The sequence below is a fragment of the Conger conger genome, chromosome 7 (assembly GCF_963514075.1).
Source record: "Conger conger chromosome 7, fConCon1.1, whole genome shotgun sequence".
Lineage (NCBI taxonomy): Eukaryota > Metazoa > Chordata > Actinopteri > Anguilliformes > Congridae > Conger > Conger conger.
In genome coordinates, this window is record NC_083766.1 from 40,127,619 (window position 1) to 40,139,812 (window position 12,194).

Sequence of the window (12,194 nt, forward strand, 5' to 3'; positions counted from 1 at the left end):
TCTGATACGAAAGGGCAGGTGGCTCAGCCAGAACTTTTCCTTGTAAAATTGTTCACGCAGGTGCACACATAATTTTATATAGATGGTTCCAGTTATTAATTTGTTGAGATTAACCAGATAAAGATTTAATAGAGATTTGGCTGTATAACAGAGCGCAAAACTGTAGTACTTGTGCTTCAGGTGAATGTACTGCAAATCACAATGTAGTAAGGAATACAGATAATTCAATTGGTTTAATAATGGAAACAGATACAAGTAATGCAGTACTCACTCACCCCTAATTATTTTTATTTCAATAAAAACACCAGTTTAGAAAGGCGATCAATCACCAGAATTCATGGAAAAAGGGTTTGCATTGAAACTTATTTTACTGTGCATTCATGAAGGAATTCACAATGAAAACATCCCAGTGGGGTTATGGACATTATTATCGCTTCAGCCACAAACCACAGCTTCACATATCTTTACATTTAACTGATATCAACACAAAAACACCAAATGAGAGAAACAAGCAGTCATACGTTATATTGTTTAATACTAATAATGTACATTAAAGCCATTCATTACTACTAATTATTACCTTTTTTAGATGTTAAACATACAGTGGGAGCAATAATTATTTGATTCCTTGCTGATTTTGTAGGTTTGCCCACTTAAAGACATAACATCATATACATTTTTTTAATTTAATATATTTTCACATGAAATAAGTATTTGATCCATAGAACAATATGACTTAATACTTGGTGGAGAAACCTTTGTTGGCAAGTACAGCGGTCAGACGTTTGTTGTAGTTTTTCACCAGGTTTGCACAGATCTTGGGAGGGATTTTGGTCCACTCCTCTTTGCAGATCCTCTCCAAATCCTTAAGGTTCCGAGGCTGTCGCTTGGCAACTCGAAACTTCAGCTCCCTCCACAGATTTTCGATGGGATTTAGGTCTGGAGACTGGCTAGGCCACTCCAGGACCTTAATATGCTTCTTTTTGAGCCACTCCTTTGTTGCCTTGGCCGTATGTTTTGGGTCATTGTCATGTTGGAAGACCCATCCACGACCCATTTTCAGTGCTCTCACTGAGGGAAGGAGGTTGTCGCCCAAAATTTCCTGGTACATGGCCCCATTCATCCTCCCCTCGATATGGTGAAGTCGTCCTGTCCCCTTAGCTGAGAAACACCCCCAAAGCATAAAGTTTCCACCTCCATGCTTCACAGTGGGGATGGTGTTCTTGGGGTTCTACTCAGCATTTCTCTTCCTCCAAACACGGCGAGTCGAGTTGATGCCAAATAGCTCTATTTTGGTCTGATCTGACCACATCACCTTCTCCCAAGCCTCCTCTGGATTATCCAGGTTCTTTGGCAAACTTCAGACAGGCCTGTACATGTGCCTTCTTCAGCAGAGGAACCTTGCACGCGCAGCAGGATTTTAATCCTTCACGGTGTAGTGCAGGGGTCTCCAATCTTATCCTAAAAGGGCCGGCGTGGGTGCAGGTTTTTGTTTTAACCCAGCAGTAACACACCTGATTATACTAATGAACTAATCGTGGTCTTTAATCAAGACCTAGATGAGTAGAATCAGCTGTCTTAGTCCTGTGCTAAAACAACAACCTGCACACACACCGGCCCTTTCTGGATAAGATTGGAGACCCCTGGTGTAGTGTGTTACTGATGGTTCTCTTCGTGACTGTGGTCCCAACTGCCTTCAGGTCATTAACAAGCTCCTCCTGTGTAGTACTGGGCTGATCCCTGACCTTTCTCATGATCATTGATATCCCACGAGGCGAGATCTTGCATGGAGCCCCAGACCGAGGGAGATTGGCGGTGACTTTGTGTTTCTTCCATTTTCTAATAATTGCTTCAACAGTTGTTAACTTCTCACCAAGCGGCTTGCTTATTTTCTTGTAGCCCATCCCAGCCTTGCGCAGGTCTACAATTTTGTCCCTGATGTCCTTAGACAGCTCCTTTGTCTTGGTCATGGTGGAAACGTTGCAATCTGATTGATTGTGTGGACAGGTGTCTTTTATACAGCTAAATAACGATGTAACGAGTTCACACAGGTGTTTTGGGTAATGAGTTGAGATTAGGAGTGCTTCGAAATGGAAAACTAACTGGTCTGTGGGAGCCAGAATTATTGCTGATTGGTAGGGGATCAAATACTTATTTCATGCAAAAATACGATAATAAATTTATAAAATGTATATGATGTTGTTATTGTGGATTATTTTGTGATATTCTGTCTCTCAATGATAAAATGTACCTATGATTAAAATTCTACACAGTTCCATTCTTTGTAAGTGGGCAAACCTACAAAATCAGCAAGGGATCAAATAATTATTAAGTACTGCATAACTGAGATGATGTATTGTTCCATTAAAATCACACTATTTTACTACTCAAATCATGAAATCTGGAACCATATTCACACAAAAGGACATTTAGAGCAATAATTGACTGTTTCTCCCAATAGAGCTTTTATTCCTTATTCTTTCTTTATTTTCCAGATTTGTAGTTCAGGCGAGGCTGACATATGCAAACATTTTGGCACATTGCTTTCACAGTGCTCTGTTCTAATGGCTTACAGGATACAGCACATCATGCTTGATATTTTGCTAAATAAATTTAGGTTAAGCACCTTTTTCATGGATGCAACAGCAGTGCCATGACTCTACCCTGTTAACCTACACTACTGTTCACTACTGGGGTCACCTTGTCTTATTCTGCTTTAATATTTTATTTTCTCTGTAATCAAACAATTCAAGACTTTTGATAAAGGGTATTTTTAAACACTTTGGTTACAGCACTATGTCGTGCCCGATTTCAATGTTTGAGACAAATGATAATGTCAAATAAAATAGTCATGCTTTGTATTTGATTGCATATCATTTGCATGCCATAACTTCTTGATGTCTGTGACCCATCAACATCATCTGAGTCTGAATATCTTATTTTCAGGTTGTCCTCTAAAACTCTTTGAAATTGAATGGATCGACAAATAAGATATCCAGACTCTGATTATGTTGAGTGTTGCATGTGCAGCCAGTGCAGGCAGGCCTGCAGGTGCCTGATCAAACAGAGCTGGGCAATTGTATAATGATGTGGCTGGCTAATTCCTCCCTTCTGGCACTCTCAGAAATAAAGTGACAGTGCAGGCACATTTTTGTTCTTCAAGGATCAAATTTCCCAAATGTATCCTGAATTATAATACAGTAACATCTTCTTTGGTTACAAATAAGTACATTTTCCAAGCAGATAAAGTGCAAATAGATTATACATTACTGGCATTACAGGGGTACAATATAATGTACCTCCAGTATTGGGTACTGCCCCAGCGACAAGCATATATACCCTTTTTGGCACTTTTCCTACATTTATTTCCGAGAGAGGTGTTATTTGCGAGAAACCACTGCAGGCAGGCTTGACTTACAGGTTGGGTTGATGATTTCAATCCTTGAACAGTAACAGAAAACAATATTTGAGGAAGATATTGCACATGGATTTCCTTTACTTCCTTTGACTATATGTCAAAAGGCTTCATTATGCTATCAAATTGTTTTCTTATTTATCTAGCAAAACAAAAGTAAATTCCAGTCTTGCTTTTTCTTTTTTATGATTTGCTTTCAACAGTGGTGTCCTCCTTGGTCGTCTCCCATGAAGTCCACTTTGGCTCAAACAATGACGGATGGTGCGATCTTACACTGATGTACCTTGACCTTGGAGTACACCTTTAATTTCTTTGGAGGTTGTTCTGGGCTCTTTGGTTACCATTCGTATTATCCGTCTCTTCAATTTGTCATCAATTTTCCTCTTGCGGCCACGTCCAGGGAGGTTGGCTACAGTCCCGTGGACCTTAAACATCTGAATAATATGTGCAACTGTAGTCACAGGAACATCAAGCTGCTTGGAGATGGTCTTATAGCCTTTATCTTTAACATGCTTGTCTATAATCTTCTTTCTAATCTCCTCAGACAACTCTCTCCTTCGCTTTCTGTGGTCCATGTTCAGTGTGGTACACACCATGTCACCAAACAGCACAGTGACTACTTGTCACCCTTTAAATAGGCAGACTGACTGATTACAAGTTTGAAGACACCTGTGATGCTAATTAGAGGACACACCTTAACATGTCCCTATGGTCAAATTATTTTCAGTCTTTTCTAGGGGTACCATCATTTTTGTCCAGGCCTGTTTCATTAGTTTGTTTTTTTAAATGATTCTGTTGAACCACAATTCAAAAGCAATGTCTGATTTTCATTTTCAGTAAAAAAAATTGTATTATTACTTTTGTCAGTTTCAAGTTATTTCAGTGACCATTGTGGGTTTTTCTTTCATTAACAGAGGGGTACCAACAATTTTGTCCACGTGCGTATAACCACCCACCCCCCTATTGTGTAATTACACTGTCAAACACATTCAGCGCAGCCCTTGCTGCATGTACAGTATCAAATTAACATTGAGGAAGGAGAAAGAAAATTATGTCATTTGTAATGCATAAAAGATTGCCACATATCATCCTGTGACAAGTGAAAAGCAGTAAATAAAAAAAACAGTTTAAAAAGTTTAAAAAGACTCAATTCATGGTCTGTAATGCGATACAATTAAAAGTTAAGAGATAATTGTATTATCAGTGATCTGCAAAACTATCTAATTCTTCTAACCTGATATTGATTACTCATGCCTGCCTTTCTGCAGTAGGGGGAGACCTCACGCAATTTTTTCCATTGTGATAAAGCCATCAGTGGAGATTATTTCGTCCCCCTATTCAGGTAATTGTTGCCTCTAATATGTTTAGAAAACAGTTGCAAGCGCTTTGTGTATATGTTATCATCTCAGGAATGTAACTGTTGAGAGTTTTATCCTGTAATTGACGGGAGAAAATAGCATGCAGTTTGTTAGCAAGACGCTAACATAAACCGCATGCTATTTTCTCCCGATAATACTGAAGTTAAGCACACGTGAGGCACGCGGCTTGCTAGCTTTAGGGAGGACAACCGAAAAAAATATTTCCGGAATTCAACATGAATATTGTGATTCAAATATCAGTTAAACTTTAAATTAAGGTATTGTGGACATAAATTGTCGGTATCTGGCATTTTAATGTGATACACACACTGTTTTAGTGACTTTTAAACTCGCATTTTCCTAGCCTTTCATCAATGGTATGAGTAGGACTCCAATGGCACCACGACAAGCAAGTGTTCCATTTGAGAATTATTAGTATCCTGGAACTTCTGTTCGAGTGCATGTAAACAAATGCCATTCTTTTATAATCGGTGCAATTACAAATGCCATCACTACAACAGGCTTTCCTTTCCTTAGCTAAGGAAAGCGGCTATCAAGCATTCGAGCTTAGATCTTCCAGGGTTGGTTTAATGAGTTCCCATTCACATTGACCTTTATTTGTAAATTGCTGATTTAAGAGAAAGTGCTTATCACAGTTTTAAAATCTGCTGGGTCCAAATCCTCGTGTGATGCGATGAATATTAAAATAGGGATTATATTATTTTAAAATACACGTAATGAATTAATTGGAAATGGATGTTTGATTTGATGGAGCCTATATGGATGACACAAAGCGTCGCCGGGGCAAGATATCGATAAGCATTTGGCCAAAATGTTCATAGAAAGGACACTATGAAGGACTGTGCATTTTTACATATGGCAAAACAACATGGAACTGAAAACTGACAATGATAATATTATAAACGCTAAAAAATAAAACGAATTAAAATTCTGAAGCAACAAAAAAACAAAAGAAAAATAAGAGCTAAACATTTTGCTCTTATTTTACTAATTAAATAATTCTACGTTTGCCCTCATCCCTGAGATGTAGCTGGTCAGGGCAGTAAAGTGACCTAATTGGGCGTGAATGCTTCAGAAATAATCGATTGGTCCTAAGATAAATGACACCCTCTTTTTGAAAGGACAGATGCTCCATTAGCCAATTTGCTTTTTTTATGGTCATTTTTGTAGAGGCAACGTCCACTAAAATGGAGCATATAGCAAACCTTACTTCATTCTGACATACTCCACTTATCCTATCTATCAGTTCCAGCATTCCCCTGAGGATGTCGTTAGGGGAGTCCCCGCTTGTGATATTGTTCGTTCCAATATGCACCAGCAGCAAGATATTCTCCGTAATGTGAGTGAAATGAAGCAGGTGCTGGTGCTGGTGCATGGTTCTTTGGAGAGTCGTACCCGGGTGTAACCACAGGGTCACACCGGGCATCGACTCCTCCAAGCCCCTCAGCATGCTCTCGGAGAGCACGAACACTTTTCTGGCTGTTATCTAATTATAATTCTACCTATATTACCCTGGCCTCCTGCCCTCCACGCACAGTCCTCATGCCAAAATGCACGAAATGGGCGAGGAACATGGTACATAGTACATAGAAGACATCGTAAAGTAATTGACGATGAGCTCAAACCCAGTTTAAACACAAATTTCCCGCCGCTTTCAAAAAATGTCTGTTAAGTGGACAGCTAACAAAAAAACCAAAAAGAACTGGCACTACATTCATGTCCAACCAAGAAGAAGTTTAATTTACTTGCCTTTTCTGCGCTGACCAGCAGTGCCCAGAGAGTTGTCAATAGAAGCTATGCTATTGTCCAAGCTCATGATACCGTGGAAGGTATTTTTAACTGTAAAGTGGGAGAGCAGAGAGTTGCTGGATGATGTTTGACTATTAAAGCGTGAGAATGAGAGGGTAAAACCGGCCAATGCAAATGTCGATACTATATTGGAATGCATAAAATCATTACCACGGCTAAGCTAATGTTACTATCACTAATTACTACTACTACTACTACTACTACTACTAGATTTCAGTAAAATTAAAGGAAAATTTTATTTGCCCTCAGGAAACATTTTAAGTCATAGGTCTTTGACCTCATTGATACATGCTCCTGGCAATCACATGATTGGCTGCATGGTACTGTCGTCATCATTGGGCATTTCACACTATGGAGCAAAGCTTGCTTAAATACTGTAAATATCAACACCTTCATGGAACATAGAACAGAACAGAATGGGTAAAGAAGGTAAATAATTTAAAATCCAGCTGCCCTGGGATGAAATATGGCCAAAAGTTTATAACTGGTGCTGTTCAAAATGAATAGTATAATATGTTATTAGAAAACAACAAACAAATAATGTTCTTTAGATAATGTTCTTTTTAATAATATATTAGTAACAAGGAACTTATTTTATTTTTGTGTGCAGTGCAAACAAGATTCAGGGTGTGGGTGAGTATGTGCGGCGGTGGGGGGAGCAACTATATACTGAGCACCTACCCTACTAGCTTCTATCTCAACACCAATAAAAGTAACATGTTTTACCTGTACTATAGAATATCTAGGGCTGACAGCTGGCTCAACAGGGAGTCACCCTCTCGGGCCCCCTGTCGCATATCACCAGTTGCCAGTCTATAAACATTTACTAACTTTTTAATGTTATTTTATATTATGGGCACTTTAGTTAAATCTAAACTAGGGGTGTGAACAGTTTAGCGGTTAACCGAAACTGATTTGTAACCGGTTACAAAAAAATTGATATTCGATAAGCATAAGCTCAGCCTAAATTAAATGCATGTTCATCACTAAGCGTATTATTGCGGTTCTAAACTGGCAATCGACAAGCTTCAGTAGTGTCAGCAAGCAATCTGGCCATTTCAGGGGGTTTAAAATCCAAACACCACATGAAATGAATGCTACAGTATTAGTTATCAAATAATTACTGTAGCTGTTGGTTGACTTATGGCTTATTGTAACGCTTTGTCGGTTCGCAGAAGATCCGTGTTTATTCGTTGACGCCAATTCAAACTACCCACAAACTGAACGTAGCTTTGCACTATGCTGTATCTATAAATAAACAAAGCAATACATTATTGGACAAATGTTGCACTAAATATTACAATACGCTGTCCACAAGCAATAATTTTGTTCTTGTTTATCTGACTCCAAAAGATAAGTTCAACTGCTCCTCTGTTCTAACAGTTCAACAAAAGGAACTGCAAATGTCCGCCAATAGTGTCGCTCTATATGATCGCTATATATTTGTACAAACGCAGACGTGCCTGTGGCCTGTATAGCCTAGTATATATCTTGTGACGGCACTGGTGTATAGGCGAGTGACTATGGGGTGCAGGTATCCTAGGTTGTCTATGTCTGTTAGGACTCTAAACTGCTAAGTGTATAGTGGTGCGAGTCAAGAGGATGCAGGTTCAAATGAATACAATTTATTCAACAATTTCTGCATTGCAGAAATAGAATGACAATGTGTTACAAGAATTACAAGTTGTAATATGAATGGCTGTACACAAATGGTGCACAGGAGATCGTATTCGCTAGTCTCCTCAAACCATTACACGTTCCCCTCTATATACCCAGGGTTTACAGGAAAACAACAAATCATCAAATAAAGAGTCACACGACGGGCGGTAACAATGGTCCTGCTGATGTTATCTCTGTATGTCCAATAAACCTGGTTAACATTTGTATCCCAGCTGGATGCTGACTCACAGGTAACTTGCATTACCTGTGGTTTATTCCTACAAGATCTTTATTCAGCTATTTCCCACATCATTAGCTATCTAAAGACACCAAACACTGTATGTGGAAAACCCATGGTTATACAGTGCTATTTCAACTCATCAGTTCTGGGAGCATCGCATCTCTGCTTTTTGCGGATGATGTGGTTCTGCTGGCTTCATCGGACCGTGACCTTCAGCACGCACTGGAGCGGTTTGCAGCCGAGTGTGAAGCGGCCGGGATGAGAGTCAGCACCTCCAAGTCCAAGTTCTCTGCCGGAAAACGGTGGATTGCTCCCTTCGGGTTAGGAACAAGTCTTTGCCCCAAGTGAAGGAGTTCAAGTATCTCGGGGTCTTGTTCACGAGTGAGGGTAGAAGGGAGCGTGAGATCGACAGGCGGATCGGTGCAGCGTCAGCAGTAATGCGGGCGTTGCACCGGACCGTTGTGGTGAAGAGGGATTTACTGGTCGATCTACGTCCCAACCCTCACCTATGGTCACAAGCTTTGGGTAGTGACCGAAAGAACAAGATTGCGTATACAAGCGGCCGAAATGAGCTTCCTCCGTAGGGTGGCCGGGCTCAGCCTTAGAGATAGGGTGAGGAGCTCGGACATCCGGAGGGAGCTCGGAGTAGAGCCGCTGCTCCTTCGCGTCGAAAGAAACCAATTGAGGTGGTTCGGGCATCTGATCAGGATGCCTCCCGGGCACCTCCCTTTGGAGGTTTTCCGGGCTCGTCCAACTGGACAGAGACCTCGAGGGAGACCCAGAGCCCGCTGGAGAGATTATATATCTCTCCTGGCCAGGGAACGCCTCGGGATCCCCCAGGAGGAGCTAGAATGCGTTGCTGGGGAGAGGGACGCCTGGAATACCCGGCTTTGCCTACTGCCACCGCGACCCGACTCCGGATAAGCGGGTGATGATGGATGGATGGATGGAGTTCTGGGAGCATTCCACTGAGGTGGCAGAATTGCGCAGAGGCAGCACAATGATGGGAGCAATAGTCCTGTATTGACGAGCACTTTTCATCAAACCTTGCTGACCCTGTGTCAACACAGTCTGTTTCCTTTTTGGGGTCTGCAGAGAGGCACACTTAATTCCACTATTGTCTGACGAGTTCTGTCATTATATTTACCGTATTCAAATAACGTTGTTTTTGTTTTGACGTGACTCAATTTCGTCACGCATTCCGACTGCCAGAATTACTTTGTTTAACTCTTTCATTTTTCCCGCCAAATCAGATTTTTCTAGTTTCCAAATGCTCTTTTTCAGCACTTAATTCATTTTTTCCCGTCTCCATTTGGAGCATCCACATCATGTCCTGTTCAACACGTTTTTCCAGGGCATAGATTTTTTTCGTCCTTACGTTTTAATCTCTTATTAATTTTATTTAATCTCAATGTATTTCTTAGATTGAATGCACTTACTTTCTCAGTTGCTTTCCCCAATTTGTTTTTTAGATGCTTAATTTCAGTCTGTGCTGTAAAAAGTTTACAATCTCGAATACTGCTCCATTTGTCAGTAAATTAATATAACATTTATTTGAACACACTACAGAATTAATTTCAGAAGTTACCCCTAATTCTTTGCAGTATTTGCCTAAGAATAGTTGCTCCCTCTGACCAGTCGTTGTCGCAATGAATCTGCCTGCAGAGGTTTGCCGTCTCGCGGTCATCTTGGCAGTTGGCTTGTGGTTCAAACTGTCAGAATTCTGAAAGATGGCCAGGTCAATATTTTCACTGGACACTCTGTATGTCCCGCCTTATAAGTCCAAAGTCCCTTGTCACTTTTCAATTGTTTAAACGGATTTCGATAATAGACAAGTCAGCCTCCAATCATGTTAAAGCTTTCAAGCGTGCATGCGTTTAAGTAGCAAATAAGTGCTGTATCCTTCTGACGCAATTTACATAGCAACTGAACTCTCAGATTACACGGAATCACCGATAGCGGCCAAAAGAAATTAATGACGATTCAGAAAATGTATAACTTTTAAAGACTTAAGTTGATCTTGTGGTGGGACTTTTGCAATTTATAGACGTTGCAACAGAAATTTCTGGTGCTTTATTTTGTATTTTTCAAATGACCAAGTACCGTTAAGCAACACATTTTCTGCATTATTGCTGTTGGCTTGCGCTAGCTACATCATGCTATCCTCATACGGTGATCATTAAAGGTTACCAACTCACTAGCACTTAGTTTTTGTAAGTTTCACCACCTCAGCTGTGAAGTAAAAAAGTGGACAAAGTACGTTTTCTGTGAGAAATGTATTGTTCAGTTCACGTGCACACACAGCGGTCTACATTCTAAAGCTCAACTTTGCCCTTCCTACTAGCTTGCACAATGCTGGATATAACACGCCGATGAATCAGTTTAATACTTTGTACTTAACGGTGTGTTGGAGAATATGAAGTAAGATCCTTATCTAAGTTATTTCAGAGAAATGGGTCTCATATAAAGTACGGTATATACTTAGCTAGGATAGCTAAAGCCACCAGTGTACTATATCTATGGCCAGTAGTTTTGAACTGCCCAAATGTACAATTTTATGTAAGGATGGACATTAGTTCACAGGTGTTCTGCATATGTTGCTAGTTAACTATGTTTGTATTGGTATTGTTTCTAGTATGAAATAACTTTTTCAGTTTATAAGCTGATGTTGAACTTAGATTCGGATTTGATTGGGATGTACTTTGCAAGTGTAAAATAATAATCTGTAAAATAGGAGTAAAATTATTAGACAATTATTTTATTTTATATTCGAACAAAAGGTAAACAAATGTTGAATTTTTCCTACTATTGTATGGAATAGTATTGTGTTCCTATGTGTCCAAGAGATTGAACACTGGAAAAATCTATTGTTTATTACTTTGTGATAAAGCCATCAGTGGAGAAACACTGTGTTGAGTCACAATTATTATTTCGTCCCCCCTATTCATGTGTACAACAATCCCACAGATCAAAGGTTGTGAAAAGGAAAATCTCAGCTGTGACTAATATTAGTATCAGTCCCAACCAGATTACATCATGTCAGGTCCATGTCATGTCTCATGTATGTTTGTTGTATCTTTTATTTGTCCTGAGAGGTACATATTAAATGAGGCACATCCTACTTTTAAACGGACTAGTGCCTTTTTCTAAAAGCGGGTTTTCATGTGCTACTGTTGTTATTAAAATTTTCAGAACGATGGCCCCGTTGAAAATGAATGGTGAAAAGTTAGCTTGTCTGTTAGCCAGTGACTCTATAATGTAAGGCATGGCACAACTGCAAGCCACGCGCCTCACGGAACATATGGATTATACATTGCCAGAGCCATATGGAGCCAACAACATGCTCTGCTGGGTGTGAGCATGATGAAGTCACCCAGAAATGTGAAAAGACTTCCGCTGATAGATTTGTCAATGTACACTATTCTAGGGGAGTGGAGGAGGGCAGAGTTTTAGCCGTTTCGTTCCAACGCGAAAAATGGGACAGTGGAGGGAGGGAATTCACAAAGATCGGTTTCTGGGGCACAGAGTGGAGGAGGGTGGTTGTGGACTTAAGGAGTATGCACTTTCCGGCTAATGGGATGCACTTGTTGCAGGTGCAGCTTTTTTTGAGGTTAAACTTTTGAAAAAGTAAGGAAAAAGCGCAACACTGCTATTTTACAGAGTCACCACTTTATTGGCAGGTGTGCTGATG